The sequence below is a fragment of the Hemiscyllium ocellatum genome, chromosome 24 (assembly GCF_020745735.1).
Source record: "Hemiscyllium ocellatum isolate sHemOce1 chromosome 24, sHemOce1.pat.X.cur, whole genome shotgun sequence".
Taxonomy (NCBI): Eukaryota; Metazoa; Chordata; class Chondrichthyes; order Orectolobiformes; family Hemiscylliidae; genus Hemiscyllium; species Hemiscyllium ocellatum.
Genome location: NC_083424.1, coordinates 22,706,838 through 22,730,009, shown reverse-complemented (window position 1 = coordinate 22,730,009; position 23,172 = coordinate 22,706,838). Strand labels below are relative to the sequence as shown.

At 40.3% G+C, this 23,172-nt stretch overlaps 1 protein-coding gene across 2 annotated transcripts in view; it reads left to right on the top strand.

Moving 5' to 3' along the window:
- The window catches only part of scarf2 (scavenger receptor class F, member 2), a 79,993-nt gene that overhangs the window by 7,032 nt on the left and 49,789 nt on the right, over positions 1–23,172 (top strand). The gene's annotated exons all lie outside the window — the stretch shown is intronic.

Genomic DNA, 23,172 nt, shown 5'->3' with positions numbered 1-23,172 from the left:
GACTCTTCATATAGGCTCACAGCTCAGTTACTGACGCAGAGGGAAGTTAGGCACAGGTTGCCCAGAGACAAAGCATATAGTGACCAAATGTGGGCTTGGACAATGTTGCAATTAACCAGCAGGGACAACAATAACTTGTAATTATGTAGTGCCTTTAATATGATAACGTGACATATATCCTGATAGGCAGATGTCTTCATTGTGCCGTTCTGTCTTCAAGAAGCCAGACTTGAGGAGCAGGATTATCTGAGATGGTTATGCAAATTGATGAAATTACAAATGAAGTAAGAGAAAATGCCATGGTATTTGAAAACAAGGATGATTTTTTTAAAAAATCCTCATGTTGCCAAACAGGGAACCAATATAATGGCAGCCGTCACAGAGGTGATAGGTGAACAGAACTTGGTGTGAATGATCACATCCAACCAGAGGTGTGCATGGCCTTAAGCTTATGAAGGTTAGGAAGTGGGAAATCATCCAGGCGCTTATTACAATTATCAAGTTTGGAAGTAATGAGAGCTTGAAAAAGGTTTCAGCACCAGATGAGTGGAGACAAGGGTGAAGTAGGGTGATGTTACAGGTGCTAGTGATGGCATAAATATGAATCTAAACACTTATCTCAGGATCGAATGTGATATTAAGATTGTGAATAGAGTGTCTTGGTCTCAGAGAGAGTGAGGGAATCAATCACTTTCAAAAAGGTTTGCAGCGGAAGCTAAAAACACAGTGTCTTCAGTCCTCCTAGTCTTTAATTGAAGGAAATTTCTATTCATCCAGTACAAGATAATGAATAAGCAGCTTGAGAACTTACCAACAGTGGAAGAGCTGGAGATGTGGCACTGTGATAGAGCTGAGTGTCATCATTGTGTGCTTGAAATCTAATGGTGTGCTTTTAGCTGATATCTTCGAGGAGTAACATGCAGATGAGAAATAGGAGGCAGCCCAGTACACAGCCTTGGGGACATCAAGGTAACAGTGTGGGAGCAGGAAGAGAAGCAATTTTAAGTGATTCTCTAGGATTCAATGGATAAGATTAGAATCGAGAGCAGTCTCCTTCAGCTTGTCAGCAGTGGAGAGGCATTAAAGAAGTGTGATGTAGTCAAATGAATCAAAGGCTGCAGACAGGTCGAGAAGGACTACCTCTCGGTCTGGCAATAAAGACTGGTTAATTAGTCAGCCATCAATGCCACTTAACGGTAATGGTCCAGGTCATAAATTAACAAGTCTGGCACAGAAGATTAAGTCAGTTCTAACCTCCTTTCATCAGGCGCATTGTCTTAGAGCTGACACAAACCAAATGGGTCCATTTCCCCACCCTTCTCTTCTCCTCTAACCACTAGGTGGCTACAAATGTGGCTTTATGTTTCACTGAATAAATAGCAAATACTAGGAACTCTTGAGAAGCGTTTTAAGCAGCACCACACATTACCAAATGAGCACACAGGAGTACAGATGGACATCACTAGATCAGTCCACATCTCTGTTGTCACAGACAGACTGTGTGAGTATTAACTTCAGGTGATGTCTATTTAGGCATCATCTAATTGGTTACCCATTCACTGCCACATCCAAATTTCCTTTCCATTGAAATCAAAGGTAGGGAAAGTCCCAGTGAGCCTAAACTGCACCCACATCCCAATTTAAAATGATGTTAATTGATAAATAGAGACAAATAGGCTCAAGCACACAGATAGTAGTTAAACCAACTGGCATTCCCTCTCTTTCCAACCAAAAACCATCCCTGAGGAGATCAAAGTTTTCATAACTGACATGAATTGACTCCAATTGGATTTACTAATGTGAAAACAGCAAGTGTGTACATTGAAGTGGCAGTTCATGAGCAATGTCCATTGAAATAAAAATTTCATTTTAAAGTAGTATTGTAATGGCATTCTGGTATAACATGTAGTGACTGTAGTGTGCAGCTGAGAAATGAAATATCGTCTTGAATGGATATTATTGTCTTCACTGTTAAGAATTTAAGAATCCATTCAGAAACTCTTGGCTGAAGTATTTCTGCTAAAACCATCAAATGCAAGCAGATCTTTATTTTGATATGCAATTTGCTGGAAAGTTTGCCTGTGAGATACATCATGGTAATCTTAGCTAGCTTCTTGGGGGCAAGTTTCTCTTCATCCCTTTCGGAAATAAGGTATAGAGGTACTGTCGATTTCTGCTACCCATACAGGTCACCAAGTACAGCTTTTACTGTCTCATACTATCAGAATCCTATATCAAGAAGTTACTGATGAAATGTTACCTGCTGATTAATGGCGTATGCTTGGGCTACACTCTCTAGTATTGCTGGATATAGAGTGAAATGACCTATATCCTGAAAGGAATGGCTGCCAACTGTTTTGCTGACTTTTTGTCACTTATTCTGTTATTTTTGTCAATGAGGCAGAGAATTATCACCCCACCACTCTACATAAAAATACGTCTATGATCATTCTCAAAAAGTTGATGTAAGAAACATGTGATTATGTAACAGCACTCAGAAAATCACAAGAAAACAGATGAGGAAGAACAGGTGTAGCTACCGGAATTACACCTCCTCCCACCCTACCTCCTGCAAAAATGCCATCCCCTATTCCCAATTCTTTCAGCTCTGCCATAGAGGACCAGTTCCACCACAGAACACACCAGATGGCCTCCTACTTTAAAGACCATAATTTCCCCTCCCATGTGGTTGAAGATGCTCTCCAACGCATCTCATCCACGCCCCATACCTCCGCCCTCAAACACCACCCCTCCAACCGTAACAAGGACAGAACCTTCGGCCTTCTGCCCAACCCGTCCATATATCCCAACCCAATCTAGTCCCACCTGCCAGCACCTGGCCCATATTCCACTAAACCCTTCCTGTTCATATACCCATCCAGACACCTTTTAAATGTTGTAATCGTAACAGCTTCCACCACTTCCTCTGGCAGCTCATTCCATACATGCACCACACTCCATGAAAAAAATTGCCCCTTAGGTCCCTTTTATATCTTTCCCTTCTCACCTTAAACCTATGACCTGGGGAAAAGACTTTGGCTATTTACTTTCTCCATGCCCCTCACAATTTTATAAACTTCTTTAAGGTCCCCCTCAGCCTCCAATGCTCATGGAAAACTGCCCCAGCCTATTCAGCCTCTCCATATAGCTCAAACCCTCTAACGCTGGCAACATTCTTACATCTCCTTCAAACCAAACCTCCATTCCCCACCTGTGTAAATACTAAATCAAACATTGTGTAAACTCTTACTAGATTGAACCTGTGTCCATTTGATTATATTGTCATTGTTTAACTTGAAGCAGCATTTTGGATAAAGTGCAATTCCCTTTTCAAATGTGAAACTCTGGTGGGCTGGCTGAAGGGTCCGTTCATAGAAGCAGTTTCGCCAAGGAGCTTGGAGGAGTGAGGATATGATATGACCATGGAGTAAGGTAGAGTGAACATCCTGGTTGACTGATGCTAATCTTTCAGACAATGTGAAACTGATGTTTCTGCCCCCCAGTGTTGAACTTGTCGGAGCAAATCATCCTTTCATTTTGTCAGGATGTAAGAGGAAGACAGCATATATCTAGGATCTTTATTGACATCTGGTTCCAAAGCACATTATAACAGATGTGTAGTCACTGTTGAAATACAGGAAACAGGCAGCAATGAATAATGATAAGATTATCTATTTTTAGTGGTGTTCACTGAGTACTATAAACTGAGTAAAAATCCTTGTTCTTCTTTGAAAAAGTGCTATGTGATCTTTGTACTTACGTTCGACAGCAGACTGGACTTTGGATTAATGTCTCATAAAACAAGACCGTAAGATTAAGTGCAGAAGTAAGCCATTTAGCCCATGTAGTCTGCACCAAGATTCATTGAAATCTTCAACTTCACTGTCTTGCCTTTTCTCCATAACCCTTGAATCTCTTGCTGATTTGAAATCTGTCTGTCTCAGCCTTGAAGATAATTAGTGAGCCAGCATCTATAGTCCTCTATGGTAAAGAATTCCATAGATTGACTACCCTCAGAAGAAATTCCTCCAGGTTTCCATCTTAAATGGGCAAATCCTTACTCAGAAATAAACTCTCTGTTCCTAGGCTGTCCCACAAAGGGGAACAATCTCGACAAATCTGCACTTTCAAGCCCCAAAGAATCTTGTATGTTTCAGTTTCTCTAATTCTTCTAAACTTCAAAGAGTACAAGCCCAACCTACTCAAATTCCCATCCTAAGAAAACCTTTCTGTAGTTAAGGATCAATCTTGTGACTAACACTGTTCATCGTAATCTACCTATAGACTGAATGGGAGTTTCTTTGTATAGTATTAGCAAGACTTTTCAATTTTTATACTAGATTCTCTTTGAAATGAAGGTCAATATTCCATTTTCTTTCTGTATTATCTGTTGAACTTGTGTGCTGGCTTTTTGTGATTCACAGAGTTCCCAAATTCCTCTGTGTTGCAGTTTTCTGCAGTCTTTCTCCATTTAACATTTAGCTCCTCCATTATTCCTGCCAAAGTACATATCATTTCATCTGATATTATATTCCAACTTCCCAGTTCTACTCATTTAACCTGCCTATATCCCTCTGTAGAATTTTTGTGTCATCCTTTAATGTCTGAAAGACAACTAACAGTGCAGCATTCCCCCATTACTGCACTGAGAAGGCCATCCTAGATTATCTACTCTACTCTCTAGTTTGAGGTGATTAACTCACAAACTTATGAGTTAAAAGGGATGCAACCAACTGAGCCACAGCTGCTCCCTAAAGAATTGCCAGAAATGTGTACATAAAGTAAAGTTGAAATGAGAAAGTTGCATACCTGATATTCCTCCTTGTAGTTAGGCATAGAGTACACAAATATATAAAGAACCTACATTCAGTCACTTAAAATTACATGAATGTCGCTGAATAAAAAGTGACATACTGTTGAAGATTTTCATCTTGCTCTCATCAGGACCAAACTTCTAGAATAACAAATCTCAAAGGGAACAACAATTTATCCTTTAAGAGGGTGATTAGTAAGAAGCTGAATACCAAGGAACAGTGAGCTGCTAAGCTTTTGTTTAAATTCAAATGAGACAGAGTCATAGAGATGTACAGCACAGAAACAGACCTTCAGTCAAACTCATCCACGCTGACCAGATATCTTAACCTGATCTAGTCCCATTTGCTAGCACTTGGTCCATATCCCTCTAAACCCTTCCTATTCATATAGTCATCCAGATGCCTTTTACATGTTGTAATTGTACCAGCCTCAACCACTTCCTCTCGCAGCTCATTCAACACACTCACCAGCCTCTGAGGCCCTTTATTAAGTGCTGGGCTGTTCCTCTATAAATTGTACTGAAAGGCATGAAAAAGTTGCCCCCGTTAGGTCTCTTCTAAATTTTTCACCTCTCACCCTAAACCTATGCCCTCTAGTTCTGGACTCCCCTACCCCAGGGAAAAGATCTTGTCTATTTACCCTATTTATGCCCCTCATGATTTTAGAAACCTTCATTGACCCTGATTGAGCATTGCTATGATGAATGCAAATGGAAATAAATTGTTGCCCAGACTTTTGCTTGGTTGAAATGAGTGCAATATGTGGACAAATTCTTTCAATTTGTAAAGGACAGGGCCTTCTTTGCAAATGTCTGGAGCTTGTAGCATGTTTCTATTGAACCATACTGTGAGCTCAACTATCAATCCTACATTGGTCATTCGAGTAATTTTCGCACAAACAAGATTATTTAGCAAGTATAGTCCAAATGTGTCAAGTTGTATTCTGAGTTTTGCAAGGCTGGTTGGGTGTGGTCAGCATTCTGCCTGCTGCAAACAATCATAGGAATGAAGGTATATTTAGCCAAAGGAATATTGAGGAAATATGCAACTGGATGTAAGTTTGGTCTCTGAGCTGGAAGGTTTGTTTTAATGAAAATGAACCTTCCAGTTCAGCGAGCAAACTTATATCCGGAACCTAAACCTGAGCTACAAATCTTAAAACCAGCTAAGATATACATCCTTCAGACCTTATTGCTTAAATGAGCAGTAACTACTGCCACGACCTCCCACAGAAAATACTGATTAAATGAAAGTGATTTCTTTGAACCAGTGCCCTGTTACCGAAATGACGAATTCAGATATGGGGTTCAACTCGCTGGACAAGTTCATACAAATACAATGGCTCAATGGGCTTTAAAACTCTTCTGTGTTCTGTTGGTGTTGCTAGTTTGGTGAAGCCCAAAGCTCCTATTAACTTGATGGAATAAGAATCCCTCTGCACACTATATGGAGTCATTTGTAAGCAGGATTGTTAAGATTACTTTTGGTATTTCTAAGTGAAACTATAAACACATTCCTTTAGAGTACATTTACGATGTCATCTCCATAAGAACTGAAGCCCTTTATTGAGTGCTGGACTGTTTCCCTATTAATTGTACTGAAAGGCATGAATGACAGTCAATTATTTTTAGTATGCGTGTCTATGATGCTGAAAATAAATCATATCACATAAAGGAGACCTTCTGTCCAGGACAAAAGAAGGCTTGATGTGAACTCTGGAGTACAAGTAAACCAATGTGCAAAGACATAATCCCGTGAAAGCAGGTTACCTTAGTTTAACTAATGTACAGAATGAGGAGATGGGAGATGCAAAGCTATTATTGAGATAGTTTGACAAGTTTATGTAGCTCGCTTTGGACACAGGCATTTTTAATGGATAAAGGTGACAAAGAGGTTTTGCAGGTAGGAGATGCATGCATGAGGATTATTACAGTTTACAGGTACTTATACTTACAGGAAGTTTAAAAGTGGCGAAAGAGGCATCTGTTTGAGGTAAGAGCTGACCCCAGCACTCTACCACACTCTCAACAGGAGCGTGCTCCAGTTGCTGCTCCTTGCAAGGCTGTTGGAAATGATTTACTCCCAGATGAGGGAATGTTCCCTCACTCCCGGGGAAGAGAAATTCAGCAATGAGTTAAGACTTCATTGCTGTCTTAATTGGTGGTTGATGGTCCAATACCTCTAATTTAAATTAGAAGAAACATGCCACAGCTGGCAAACAAAGAGAGAAAGAGAAGCAGCTCCTTCTAATTGTCCACTTTGACACTGCGCTAAAGAAATTAAGGTGGCATGGGTGCCGCGAGGTTAGTTGATCATTGCTGTTATGGCAGTTGAGAGTGAGAGAGATTGGGTTAATCCCATCTGACCCAGAATTTGTGCTTCTAAATTGCTAACCAGTGAGTCCTGTTGGCAAATGCTTTCATTGGGATATCGAGACTAAAACTCCTGTTGTCCTCCACAGGACAACACTATTTAAACTTAAGCCAAGTGAACCACTGGCACCAGGGAAATTTACCACAGAAAGAGATATTCCCCTTCAAGAGAGCATTGAAGAAAACTGTGAAATAAAACCAAATCATGAAGTTTGCTTTGTTTATCTGAACCATTAGTGCCAGAAGTAAGAATTCATCCGTGGACTGTTTTGGTTATTGGTCCAGACGGCAAAGGAAAAGACTAAAACTTGGATGATCTTACGCAGTTCCCAGAAAAAAAGCTGACAGAGTTCCTGGGGTGAGATTTAGGAGCAGGTCGAGGCCACTCATGTGACATGGGGGCTGTGAGCACTTAAAATAAAAACATGTGGAACTTCTCAAACAGGATCACAGAATAAGGCAAAGAAAGATGTAAAACAATCCGCAACACAGTCTAGACAACAGGAAGACCAGATCAAAACACACACAGAGCAGCAGTACGTGGGCAGGCGTACAGAATATTAAATCAGAACGAGGCAATACTGTTAGGGACTGGTGAATTCACGCTCTCACACTCATCCACGATACCAGTCACATTACATAGGTGTTTCTGCCACAGGTATGCAGCTTGCTGCATTTTCCTGTTCTTATGGCTTTTCTTGTTCTAATTCTAATCTGTATAAAATGCTGTGACAGTTCAATACAATATACAGAAATATAATGCTTAAACTTAATTCCCATCAGTTCAGCTGACAATCTCTGCTCCAAAGTGTGCAATTGTTACATACAAGCAGTTTTCTTTCATAATATTTTTTCAGTACATGCCAGTTTGAAGTCAAGATTTAAACATGACTGTTATTAATTTGGGCTGTAACTTTTGAGGAAAGGCTTCCGAGATTTGTATACATTATAAAATAGAAAACTGACTGCATTTGAAGCTTGGAGAGAAATGCACCTCTGAGATGTATTAGTGAGATTTGAACTACAAATTCAGAGCTAGAAGAGACAGACTGAAAGTTAACAAGCCTTAAGCAATGCGAATGTTTAAAGTTTTCTTTATCCTCTCCCAGCAGAGTGGTTGTGTAGAACAGAGTCCCAGCTGAAATCAGTCATCACTCTGTAAAATAATTGTTTAGAAGGAGAACATTGTGGCCCCAGGTTATGGTGTCGGTATACAATGCGATAATCATGGGCTCCATGAGATACAATGGGGCAGGTATTCACATACAGACTCAGAGTATTCCTCCCAGTCCCATTAAAAGAAACAAATTTTCCTGGACTCCCAGCTGATATAGTGTGTATTGCAGTGTTATTTCACAAAATAAGAACACGTTTGTCATATATATTTATATTTAGCCTGCAGTGAGTGGGTTGCCTCCTGACTCTGTACCACCTACAAGATACAGATCATGTGTGTGAAGGTATACTCTCCATATGCCCGCATGAGTGCAGCTCCAACAACTCAACATCATCCAATGCAATGTATTCTAATTGATTGGCAACCCATCCACCATCTTAAATACTTACTGCTTCCACTTTTGGTCCAATGTGCTGAAGTTGTTGTACAAGCTGTAGGATATACTGCAGCTACTTGTCAAAGCATCTTTGATGCACCTCCTAAAAAGAACAATAAAGCAAGTTCTCAGGAAGATGACCAGAAAAGCACTGCATGTGAATATCTGCTCTGCTGTGTCTCTATGCTTTCTTCAGATCACACAAAAGCCTTGTTTGCACAGATACCAACAAAGCTTCATTGTCATTGGGTCAAAATCATGTCATTCCTTCCAATAATAGCCTGATGAGCAAAGAGTATTCTTGTGATCTACAATGGTACAAGATAATGATCCACCATTAACCTCTCAAATTCAAATAGAACATGGGCAATAACACTGGCTTTGCTCAAAATGCCTCCACCATTTTTCATAAAACCACTTATATTGCTGCAGTTTGACAATTTTTTTTTGTCATGTGGTTTTTGAGTGGTCTATCCGAGTCAGCTTTTTGGGGCTACATCGCCCTTTGCTCCAGTGCACAAATTTGTTTGAAAATTGGGCATTTCGGGCTGTAAGCAAAATAAGACATCAATATATCTTGTTTTTGTAAAGACAGTATCATTTTGTTTTCATTTGTCTGTCTTTTTGATTGTGGATTGAAATGGGGAAAAAAATCAGCGTTAAAAACCACAAATGACTGCACTTTTTAAAAGCAAGTAATTTGACCCTCATTGTAAGCACTGTTTACACAGCTACTTGCTGTAGTATGCAGATGAGCAGAAGCCAAGGACTGAGCATGAACAGCTTTGGCTGGTAACTAGTAGTGGAAGGATCTGTGGACTGGTAACCACTTACAAATACAAAGGCCTGCTGCCTGCCAACAGTTATGTGATTGGTTCCCAGGTAGCTGAACAGCTAGGCGCAGTGAAGGTTTTAGCAGAAACCATCAGACCTCGAACGATAAAGAGCTGTTTTTGCTTTGCAGTTAAAAAAAACCTCAAAAGCCAGTTTATTTCCACTTTCCAGTGCTGTAAGTTGTGACAAATAAAGATCTTTGACTTATTGATTATAAGTGTGAACCAGTTACTTTGCACGTCCTGCAAACACACAAAAGTATCTGGAGAAGCAATATTTTGATCAGCACAAGAAACACCTCAGCAACTGGCCTTGATCTGTATGTGTAAGAGGGTTAGAGTTTCAAGTAGTAGTTATATCATAATGGTTCATAATTCTATCTTTGTAGCTATAATGTATTTATTTATAATAAATAGTCATTCTTGTTATATACAGAAACAAGTTCCGTGCTCTGGATATAGGTTTGCGCACTAAGCTGTAAGGTTCATTTTCAGTTATTTTATCACCATACTCAGTAACATCTTTAGTGATCCTCCAGATGAAGCACTGCTGATGATTCCTGCTTTCTATTTATAAGTTTGGGTTTCTTTGAGTTGGTGATGTCATTTCATGTGGTGATATAATTTTTTATGGTGATGTCATTTCCTGTTCTCTTTCTCAGGGGGTGGTAAATAGGGTCCAAGTCAATGTGTTTGTTGATAGAGTTCCAGTTGGAACCACAGGAAATGACATCACCAACCCAAAGACACCCAAACATATAAATAGAAAGCAGGAATCATCAGCCGTGTATTGTCTGGAGGCTCACTGGAGATGTTATCTAGTATGGCAACGAAACGTCTGAAAATGAACCTTCCAGCTCAGTGAGTAAACCTACATCCAGAACCTCAACATGACCTACAAATCTTCTCAAAACTTGCTAAGCTCCATGCTTTCGGTCAACCTGGAACTGAAGGACAGATAAATTGAGGAATTCTATCCAAACATCTTTAATTTTCATATGGACTCCAAGAATAATGGGCTTATTTACCAGCACACTACCTGATGAGGCTTAACGCTATGTTTGGGTGTTCTCTTGATTATTTCAGTTGTCAAATTTGTACATAGGGCACTATGTACACTCACTGACTTGCAATGGTCACTTCATACTAATGTCTATCATTCAGTAGCTGTTCATTGCTATAAATCGTTGGCTTCCAACAAATCTTCCTGGAATCTTTCCCAAATCTTTCTCCAGAAGCATGGCTGAGATCATCACTTTAAGTCAATGGATATAAAATTTTAACCCAACTCCAAATTGCTCTTCTAATTTGTTCTATATCTTCCAGGAATCTTTCAAGTCTTCAGCTGTTAATCCTGATGCTTTATATCTGTGTAGACCTTCGTCCCAGGCATTAAGCAAATCTTAATGACTTGCATTTTCTCACATTGTTCACATCTGAGTCCAGAAACCATTGCTCTGAAGGCTGTTTGAACATTTAAACTCTGTTAAGGAGGCCTGTTGTGTCCCAAATCAAATTACACAATTTTGTGTATATTCTGACAATATGCCTTTGACCTCCTTTTGCAGGCTGTTGACCCAGTACACATGTTTTCCTGCTGTTTTGTCCTTAAAAAAATGTTTTTTTTTCTTTAAAATGCTGTATTTGAAATGGAGGGCTTCACCTTTTGCAACTTAGGAATATTGTTGCAATAAAGCTCTTGAAAACCATTTCCATTTTTAGTGTACCAAGTATTCTTAAAATAGGACAGAAATATCTTCCTTAATTTCTCTTTATTTAAACAAAATGGTGAATTTACTTTGATCCCTCCATTTTCAATATGGTAACCATGAACATGCTTGATTTAATAAACATTCTGAAATTTTAGTAAAAGTTTTTCAAACCTCAGAATTGTTCCTCCTTCTTGGATTGGTTTGTTTTAGCTTCTAAAACAACTTTCTTGCAGTTCCAATTCAGTTTTACTCACAGCATCTAGTATAACCAGTATCTTCTTTTTTCTGGAGTTACTTGCTAATATTTACTTCAAGATATACTCACTGCCCTATAGAATCATTCTACAGCATTTCTATCAATGCTTCTCTTCAGACTTTTAAAGGATTCTCACATTTTCAGTTGCTTTAAATAAAGCTTAAAAAAAACCTCCTTCTATCCATTGCTTGTTCCCATATCATACTAATAAAATTTGCCTAAATAATAAATCACACCTCATGGAATAATTAACTGCATAGTTTATTTGAAACAGTAAAGAACAGCCTAAGTCATTAAACAAAGAGTGCAGCAGACAAAATAAGCATTGCCTACAAAATCAGCTGGACGGATAAAATGATAGGTGGAGTTGCAGCCATATATATACTCAGCGCCTGTGTTCTTAAAGGCAAATTGTGGTAAAGGCAAAGATACGTATACACCAGCATCACTGTGGGAGCTGACATTGCTTTAAGAGGTGGGATTGATGCAGGAGGTGCTTTTGCTGGATGAGGTGGTGTTGCTCTTTAGGCAGCATTGTTATTGGTGGTTGCACTCAGGGAAGATATGGCATTGCTATGTGAGGTGATGCTGCTGCAGCAGGTAATGTTGCTGTTCAAGTTTGCAATCTGTAAGAGGTGGCAGTGCTGTCTGAAATGGCATTGCTTTCAGCAGTGGTGATGGTGGTGGTGGTGGTGATGGTACTGCTGTCAGGACCAGAGAGAGAATGGTGAGCCATAGTGCGCTATTTCTGGGTCACTTTCCATTCCTCCTTTTAACCCTTAACAACTTCTGTCAAGTGCATTTGGGATCCCACAGAATGAACTAATGGAATATTCATCTCACCAAGACAGTGGTGTTCTTTTCAGTCAGCTCTACCATTTCTATTCTTTGCCTAAGTACATTTTTCTGTAAGTATTTATTCAACTGCTTTTTGAAAACTAATTTGAATCTGTATCCACTACATTATCAAGAAAGGATATTCCAAATCACATCCATACTTCACGTAAATTTTTTTCTTTATGTTGTCTCTGTTTCTTTGTAATTAAGCAAGTGAAGTTAAAAGTGGGCTTTGTGATTAGTGATCCTCCAGCCATTGAAAAATTTCTACTTATTCCCGTCATAAATTTAGAAATTGCCATGAAATCCCCTCAAGCCTCTTGGTTCTAAGGGAGAACAGCCCCTGCATCTCTGCGATTTCTCATCTGAGAAATTAGTCTTGTAAATTTCTTCTGAAATCTCTGCAAAGCCTTCATATCCTTTTGGGGTGTAGAAGTGGAAACCATAGTTACAGTAGGATTGAAATGTTTTATGTCTTTGCTTTTGTACTCGATGCTTCCATCCATAAAGACGATCAAAATTGCAGATTAGGATATGATATACTTTGTGCTGTTATATCTCACAGTTAGTGTCAACAAACCTCGAAGAAGATGCTCAAGATATTATCACCAGATTGTAGCAGAAGACCTGAGGGTAGAATGGTTCAGCCTCCATCTTGGTCCACTTGAAACTTGACACACAATGCAATCATGTAACTGATTAACATAATGTTAACAAAGCCACAGACTGCCTGTGAATGTAATATTCATATATATCAGTGAGCCATATTAAAGTTCTGTTGGATCTATTGATAATGCATTACCCATGTCCTAGTTCATTGTCATAAAGTCACACAGCATGGAAATAGACCCTTTGCCCATACTGACCAAGTTTTCCAAACTAGTCGCATTTGACACATATAAACTTTTCCTATTCATGTACCTTTTAAATGTTGTAACAGTACCTGCATCTACCACTTCCCTCGGTAGTTCATTTCACATATGAACCACCCTCTGTATAAAAACGTTTCCTCTCAGGTCCCTTTTGCCAGAGGAAGTGATGGAGGCTGGTATTTCAACATTTAAAAGGCATCTGGATGGGAACTTCAATAGGAAGGGTTTAGAGGGATACGGGCCATGTGCTGGCAAATGGGACTAGATTAATTTAGGATATCTGGTCAGCATGGATAAATTGGACTGAAGGGTCTGTTTCCATGCTATACAATTCTATGACTCTATAAATCTTTCTCCTCTCACCTTAAAAATGGGCCTTTGAGTTTTGGACTCCCCTGCCCTAGGGAAAAGACCTTTGCTATTCATCTTATGTCTGCCCTTCGTGATTTTATAAACCTCGAGAAGATCACCCCTCAATCTCCAGTGCTCCAGTGAAAAAAAGTGTTGCAAGAAATAACATAAGAATTGCTACAGCAGGTAAAGATATCCTCCTGGGGATTAAAAGCACATTATACTTTACAACTATCATTTGTCAAACAATTGCACACAGCTTAATTGTTCAAATTATGCAAACTTAGGCTTCACTTCTTTAAACTTAGATTCATATCAAAATAATATTTTTCAAGGCCTTAAGATTGTTTTTCAAGCACTGTTTTTTTGATTTTCAGAGGCTTCATTTCCATTTTCACGAACTCATTTATTAGGTAATGCTCATGTAATAACAATACCTTCTGTAGATGTGTTCACTCACACAGAATGCAGAATAAGATAAGAATTATTTCTTGACTCTGGTACGCCCAGCTTAATGATACATAACGTACATTAGTAGGTTTACTTTGCAATTATGTCAGAGATGTAAAAAAAAGTTGCATTTATATAGCACCTTTCATGGCCACCAAATGTTTCAAGACACATTACTTTCAATGTAGTACTTTTTGAACTGTGATAATTGTTGCATTATAAGTGAATTAGCAACCAATTTTCTCAAAGTATACCTCTATATCAGCAATATGAAGATGATTAGATGATCTGTTGATGTGATGTTGATTCAAGGATATATATTGCCAGGCACTCTGTTGATTATTCTCCTGCTATCCTTTGAGACTGTGCAATGAGATCTTTTTACACTACTTATGAATGCAGTTAAGGCCTCAGTTTATTATTTCATCTGAAAGTATATCTCCAACAATGCAGCACTCCCTCGCTACTCATACTGAGTGGGAATTGAACCCACAAGCTCTTTCGAGATGTCAGTGCTAACAACCAGTTATTTCATCACAGTCATACAGCACAGAAACAGACCCTTTGGTCCACCAGTCCAACCAGCCCATGTTGACTATAATCCCAAACAAAACTAGTCCCACCTGCCTGTGCTTGGCCCCTATCCTTCCAGACATTTCTGATTCATGAACTTATACCAATGTCTTTTAAATGCTGTGACTGTATCTGCAAACATCACTTCCTCTGGAAGTTCATTCCATGTACAAAACACTTTCTAACAAAAATTGCCCCTCATTTAAATCTCTCTCCACTCACCCTAAATACATGCTTCATAGTCTTGAAATCCCCACCCTAAAGAAAAGACACCTGCCATTCACCTTACTGATACCCATCTATAAAGTCACCTCTCAAACTCCAACGCTCCAGTGGAAAATATCCCAATCCTTCCAGCCTCCCTTTAAAACTCATACCCTCCATTCCTGACAATGTCCTGGTAAATATTTTCTGATCCCTCCCTAACTTAATAATATCCTTCCTATAATGGACATGGCTGACACACTACATTGATGTGTTGGTCTGTATTCTACCAGGGGCTTTGGGATTCCTAATATCAGGGTGAAATGTCTGGTCTGAACCTGAACTTGATGACAATGTGCTGCCTGGCTAGGAGGGAGTTAGCTTGCCTTTGGCTAAATTCCTCCCAGTAGAACCTATAGTTCTGCAAATTGGATTTTGTTTCCTTGAAACAGAGAGCTGATGTACTTTGAGGCCTGCCATGGGGAAAGTTCCCTGGTGGTGTAGCTGCTTTAGAGACCTGGCAGGCTGATGACATCCCTGCGGGCTCCTTGCTATTTTACTGTCCACCTCACAGCATCTGTTCCTACCACCCCATGGGAGTCAGTAGAATACTGCTCATTTGCATTCAGTAATTTGAGGATATATGACATCGGAACCCTGGTAACTCTAAGATCTGACATATTTCAGGTGTCCCACTTTGGGTGTTTCTGGAGTATTCAAGGTGTTGTGCCTATGGGCTGCCTTCAGCAGAGCTATAAAATCTGGCTGTGCTTGCAATGCTGCAGCTGGTTCTCCAGCAGCCCCATAAATTAATGATTGTGGTCAGGATGCTTCCAGGTCCCTCTAATGAAGCCTGCATGGCACAGGTTAACTGCCTCCGTGCCAAGACAAGCATGCCAGGCGGTCAAGTTGGGCTACCTACCTCATCAGCTGATGTGACACATATCTTAGAGCACCCAAGCCCCAGAGAACACCCTCTCCCTTTTTCTTATGACTGAATGTACATTCAGCTACTGTTTTGTGTTCTTTCATGGGAAGTTGGCACCGTGGCCATAAGTATGTGCTGCCTATCCCTAAATATACTAAGTGGAGTGAGCTGTTTTGGAGTCTAGCACATTACATTGGATTGAGGAGTCACCTCTGGGCCAGACTGGATAAGATGACTTCCTCTAAATTCCCGCCTCAGGTGACTGACTGTGTGGAGTTTGCACGTTCTCCCCGTGTCTGCGTGGGTTTCCTCCGGGTGCTCCGGTTTCCTCCCACAGTCACAAAGATGTGCAGGTCAGGTGAATTGGCCATGCTAAATTGCCCGTAGTGTTAAGTAAGGGGTAAATGTAGGGGTATGGGTGGGTGGCGCTTCGGCGGGTCGGTGTGGACTTGTTGGGCCGAAGGGCCTGTTTCCACCCTGTAAGTAATCTAATCTAAATGGCGTCAATGAAGCTGATGGCTTTAACAACAATGGCTGATAGTTTCATGATCACCATTAATGAGACTAGCCTTTGGTTTTATGTTTTTCATTAACTGAATTCTAGTTCCGTCAGTTGCCACAGTGGTTTCTAAACCCTTGTCTCCAGATGATTAGTCTGCTTCTCAGGATAAGTAATCCAAGGACGTTACAGCTTTGTCCGAGATAGTCCCTTACCCCACCAGCATGGATTAAACACCTAAGCATCCAAGTTTAGGTTGAGCTGGTTTTGATAAACTTTTGCCATTTCAAGGTTTGTGAGAGTGTTGTGCCCTTAGAGGGAAGTCAGTGATTCTTAGAACTTTACAAGCAACATTATTGCACTGTGGCAGTGAGATTACAGAAGTTTCCTACCAAAACAAAGCCTCTTAGAGCTATGGGGGTATGAATGCAATTGCTCTTGGGATTAAAGCCTGATAGGGACACAGTGTGCAGGCTGCAGAAAGGGCAAGCTATACACACAAGCTGAAGGAGAACAGTAGGCCAAGAGAAGACATGAAGAGTTTTCAGGCAGTACTTCTACATTCATGTGTGAGGTACCTGCGATTCACCAAGGAAGTGACTGAACCCCTGGCATATTCCAATGAGCACAGAGCAAAGCAAGGGCACGTTTATCATACCTCACAACATTCAGATCCCTCAAAGACATTTGCAGTGTCAGTGTCTGAGATGGTGTCTGCAAGTGTCACACAGGTCATGGTGCTTCTTTCCCAGAGATCTGCAGCACTTCTAATAATTCATACCCTTGACGATGCAGGTTGCAGCTCCTTGATATCTAAAAGCAGAAATACAGAAGGCAAGCATTGAATTCGTAGAAGCAGGTGTTGGCAGGAAAGCTAGGGATCTGTGGTTGCATAACCATCAATTCTTGCCAGAGAGCAGCATGATGGTGAGGTGGATTTGTAAATGGCCACACAGTAGGGAAATACCATTACAAAGAACAAAGAAAAATTACAGCCCAGGAACAGGATCTTCAGCCTTCCAAGCCTGTGCTAATTCAAATTCACTGCCTAAACCTATCGCCCAATTTCTAAGGATCTGTATCCCTCTACTCCCCACCTATTTATGCATCTGTCCAGACGCATTTTCAGTGAATCTACCGTGCCTGCCTCTACTACCTCTGCTGGCAATGCGTTACAGGCACCTACCACCCTCTGTGTAGAGTACTTTCTGTGTGTATCCCCCTTCAACTTTTTTCGTCTCACCTTGAATGCATGACTTCTCGTTATCGAATCCCTCACCCTGGGATAAAGCTTATCTCTATCCACCCTGTCTATACCCTTAATGATTTTGTAGCCTTCAATCAGGCCTCCCCTCAATCTCCTTTTCTTCTAATGAAAATAATCCTAACCTACTCAACCTCTCTTCATAGCTAGCACCTTCCATACCAGGCAACATCCTCGTAAACCTTCTCTGCACTCTCTCCAAAGCATCCGCATCCTTTTGGTGATGTGGTGAACAAAGCTGTACACAGTATTCTAAATGCAGCCGAACTAAAGTATTGTACAATTTTAACATGACCTGCCAACTCTTATACTCAATACCCTGTCCGATGAAGGCAAGCATACTATATGCCTTCTTGATCACTCTATCCACCTGTGCAGCCACCTTCAGGGTATAATGGACCTGAACTCCCAGATCTTTCTGCTCATCAACTTTTCTCAAGGCTCTTCCGTTTACGGTACAGTCCATTTACAATACAGTATATATTACCCTGACCATTGCAAGTGACACTGGGTGCAAGGGTCTCTGGCATAGCCCATTTCATGATCCTCAGAACCTTGTTCATGGAGGTTAGATGAAGCAGATTTTTCTGGCCTCTGTCCTTTTCTGCTCTGTTCCATCCTGTTATGGGCCATTTTGTTCTGCAAAAGAGATGGAAGGATATTAATGAGTGAGTTGCAAAATATCTGGGTGATAAAGCTCTTATGCTGGTTAACTGCAGATAGATGGAAGCCATATGAGATTGGCTTAAGGCTGGTGCGTGTGTGTAGGGGTGAAGTGGACTCAGTGTTCCCTGTAAGCTACATGACCATGTAAAAATATTTAAAGACACTGTGCATTTAAATAAGTCACCCGCACACTCCGAAAAAAAATTAGAGGGTGCATTAGGAGAAACTCTGAATATTAAGCATAAGTGCTATTGCCAGTGAGTGAGTGATAGGGAATATGGTGTATTAAGTGGTGTGAAAAGCTGATAGGACAGTAAGTAGGAGATACCAATGAAAATGCCACTTATGGGAGCCCATTGATTTTCTTATGGAAAGGAATGCATGAATTAATTTCCCTGGCCACCTCCATGTAGCCCTAGGGAAAGTGTCTTAGTTGTTTTGAGGCATAGAATACAAAAGCAATGAGGTGATGTTGAACTGGTATGAGACACTTTTCAACTTCACCTGGAGTACTGTGTATGTTTCTGGGTGCCACATCATAGGTAGGATACAAATGCATTAGAGGGCAGAAGTAATTTACATAATTGGTTCTAGAGATGATAAACTTCAGTTATGAAGATAGATTAAAGATGTTGTGACTGTACTCTCGGAGAAAAGATTTGAGGAAAAAAATCTTTTTTACACAGCTTGTAGTTTTGCGTATGGAATGTCGGGCCTGGAAATGTCATGGAGGCAGATTCAACTGAGTCATTCAGGGCTACTGTTTGTGTAAGTGTAATGTGCAAGGGAATGGGAAAAAATGCAAGAAATTGGCACTGACTAATGAAGCTTGTTTGAAGAGCTAGTGTACATGATCAACTTATTGGCCTCCTTACATAGCATAAAGCTTCCGCGATTCTGACTGTTGGCCTTGAGGGCTACCAGATCTGACAGAAACATTGCTTCTCTCCCCGTCTACATCTTTTGTACACAAGCCTCCAGCATGTCATTGAAACCCCTGTGAGTTCTCTCTCTCTGATCAGCTGCTTCATTTAAGTGTCCTTCTGTCCACAAAGGACTGCACCTGAAAACAGGAACAGTAGAATTGTCGGAGTATTGATTGTTTGAAGTATTTATAGTATTGGTCTTTCATTTCAGTGTATTACTGCACTTGTTCTCTGTCCTGTTGAATTTGCTTTGCTATTAATTCCAAGTATTTGTAGGTTCCAGTGCAATTCTAATTTTGGAAAACTGCTGCAGAATGTGACAGTTTATATTGAGGGAAAGGAGAAAGCAATTGATACACTTTTGCAGAAATTTAGCACCTGTGTCTTTTATTGTTCCCAATGCTCCCAACTCCAGAAAACTACATGGTTAGGTTCTCGCTGTCTGAATGGGTAGCCATCTTTAACTCTGGGATAGAGAATATAGATGTGACATCAATTTAATGTTGACACTATTGCCAAGAAATGCAACATAAATGTTGTTTAAATAAAGTCTAAAGTATAGCTGGTTTCCTCTTTTTCCTGAGTCTCTAATCAGTTGAATCAGGATACTTTTCACAGTCCTTTGCTGTATTTAATTCTTTTCCAAGATTTCAATCTTGAAAATCTCCTTATCACCCTCAGCCCTTCCTGTATTCTATGAACTATAAGCTTTGAAATCTTGACTTGATGTCACTGTATCTCTGTTCCCTAATCTGTGTAGTCTTATTACCTCCTATGCTGACCATTGTCATGTCTCACGCTATGAACTTAGTCCTTCAGTATTGCTAATCAAAATAGAAATATGTTTAGGAACGATTTATGGTCCCTGCTTTGGATTTGGCTTTGATGGGTGTTATGATTGCATGAGGGGAGGTAAACTGATTATTTTTCTTGTCCCACTCCACTAATTTAAAAAGGGAGATATTGACAGTTTTATATAAATCAGACTGAAAATAGCTAAGTTTTAAAAAGGGTCTATTAGAAATAAACAAAATGCTAGTTTATTAAAAAAAAATACCAAATAGTCCAAAGGCATAAAGATCATTAAAAAAGGATTTCAACTATACAAATTTGTACGAGTATCCTTTTTAACAAACTGACACATATACAACCTCTAAGTATGGGAAAAAAATATAAGAAACTGCAGAGATTTATCTTAAAAGCACTCTGGCCAGAAAAACAATTAAGTTCAGATTTTAAAAAATATTATTCATAGTTTGTTCCAAATGTTGGTCTGTAGCTGAAGTCCTTTTACACATAAGCTTTTGCCATTGGTGTGTTTTTGTGGATTGGTCTTAGCTGGCTCAAGTCACTTTTCTGGAGATAGTAGCATACGTTTTGAATTCTCCCTTAGGAACCCTCAACTTGCAGTGAAGAGACCTTCCAGTTGGGTTTTCAATCATAAATTTTGTTAACGGAGCTTCATAGAAAAGTCAGAACGAGGACAAAGGTTGTTGCTCCAAGCAAATCATCCCTCGGACTCAGTCTTCAAAACCAATGTCATTTTATTCCCACCTCAAGCTGCATCATTTGACCTCTGAAAATACTGTAGCCTTGGTTTTCCATCCAAGCAACATGTTCCTTACAATTGCAATATTGGTCTATATTTGCAGCTCATGTCTTTTGCTTTGCAAAGTGTTCTATCCAAAAATTCCAAGGTATTGATATATCTCCAGTCCGTGTTATCCCAAATTAATATTTTCAGATAATACATATACATAACATAGGGTAAGGTGACAACCTGATCATTTCTTTAAAAATTATGAAGGAGATCAAACCCTTGCTTTAAGTGGACAAAATTGATTTGGTGTGAATATTTGTGTGGTGCTGGACTAGGCCAGGTCTGGATTGAAGAGATTAACAATTACATAGAAAATGTAGAGTATCTGCAATAGTTCATTGTCGTATTGAATCAAAACAGAACTCTGCCTATGCTATGTTACAGTTTTCTGGCTAAATGTGATATGTGTAGAGTTTGGTTGAGTGATACTTGGAATCAGGTCAGGCAAGTTTTCTTGCCATATTTTACCAAACTTGCAGAATTAATTAGTATTTCAGACTTTATAGTGAGTATCACATCCATTTCCAAACCATCTTACATGCACCATGCATGGAGTTACTCACCACACACTGGAGACTTCAGAATTGACCGGTATCCCTGGTGCGGGTGCCATATTTAAAAGGGCCATTTTGAACCTGGATAAGAACTGTATGACCAGAGCTATCCTGCATGGTTCCTCAAATTTGCCCAGATATACAGACAGGGGGCAAACCGTTTTGAGCATTGAGGGCAGGGTCTTGGAGCCTGGTTGAATGGAGTTGTGCAAAGGCAACAATTCTGGTAGCCTCGTGACCAGCAGAGGAACCTTTGACACAAGGCCATGTCCACCTAGTTCAAGGCTGAGACAGCATGCTCGAGAATGGAAGAAAGCCCAGGACTGTAGGAAGATGGTTAATATCCCTCTCCACCACCCTGCTAGTGTAAGTACCACCATCTTCTCTCTGATAACTCAGTTACTCAATCTCTGCTACTGTTCTTAACTCCCACCAAAGCTCATGCCCTACTACTCTCACTGTTTTCTATAACTTCTCACCCACCTGCCCCTACCCAGCCCAACCTGTGTCACATTCTGTACACCCTCTGTGCCAGCTGCACACTCACTCAGGAAACTTCTCCACTGTTCACCAACACTAATAGCTGTGCCGTCCATTTCTGTATTCTGTAGTACCCACCTCTCCCTCATTCCTGGAGAAGAACAGCTCACAATAGGGCAGAAAGAGTTAAGATGGGTTAGGAAGGATCTGCCTGTCATTCAGCTCCATACACATTATTGGCAGAGGACCCTGAGTTTGAGCAAGGCCTGGACTGGTATCCAAGGCTGCCTTTGACTGCTTGTACTGGGAATATGTGAGCAAAGGCCATCTCCCTTGATTGGCTTCTTGGACTGAGGCTTGCTGACAAACATACTTCCTGGTTTTATGTCAGCATCATGTCATATGGTAAGTCAGTAATAATATGAGCCTGGTATCTCTGGCAGAGGCATAAATGTGTGAAAAGGCTTTGCAAGGCATTGAGCTACCTGCTAGACACAAGAATAAGTGAGTCCTATGACAGCGAGTGAACTGCATGGAGATGCAGCCTGGCACAGTCCATGAGGTGAGTATGTGTCCCTGAGGACTCAGCATCCTTGAAGCATCATTACAATAGTAGTTGTCAGTCCACATGGTGTGGCATAGAAGTGCAGAAGCAATCTTTAATTGAATCAAGAATGTTCCATGAAGTTTCACAGAGGCTGGATCATGTTGATGGCCAATGTTCATGCATATGGGTACCCATGGACCATGCCTGAGAGAGACTCATACAGCATGGAAACAGACCCTTCGGTCTGACTCATCCATGCCACCAAATTTCCCAAACTCATCCCATTTATCTGTATTTGGCCCATATCCCTCCAAACCTTTCCTATTCATGGACCTATGCAAATGTTTTTTAAATGTTGTAACTGTACCAGCATCGACCATTTCCTCTGGGTAGTTCATTCCACATATGAATCACCCTCTCTGTGAACAGGTGCCCCTCAGGTCCTTTTTAAATCTTTCTTAAATCAACTTAAAAATATGCCCTCTAGTTTTTGAACACCCCTACCTGAAGGAAAAGACCTTTGCTATTCACTTTATCTATGCCCCTCATTATTTTATAAATCCCTATAAGGTCACCTCTTAACTTCCTACCGTGTAGTGAAAAATGTCCCAGCCTATCCAGGCTCTCCTGAAAACTGAAATCCTCCAGTTCCAGCAATATCCTTGTCAATCTTTTCTGAACCTTCTCCAATTTAATAATATCCTTCCTATAGCAGGGTGACCAGAACTCCAAAAGTACTGCTGCCCTGTGTCCAACATGAGGATTGGGTGTAGCAAGCAGTGAGTGGAACTCACCAAGTACCTACTCTGATTTCCAAGTCAAGTTTTCATGATAGTTAGTTTGTACAGTCAGTTGATGAGATTGCTAGCTGTGGTAAGTTG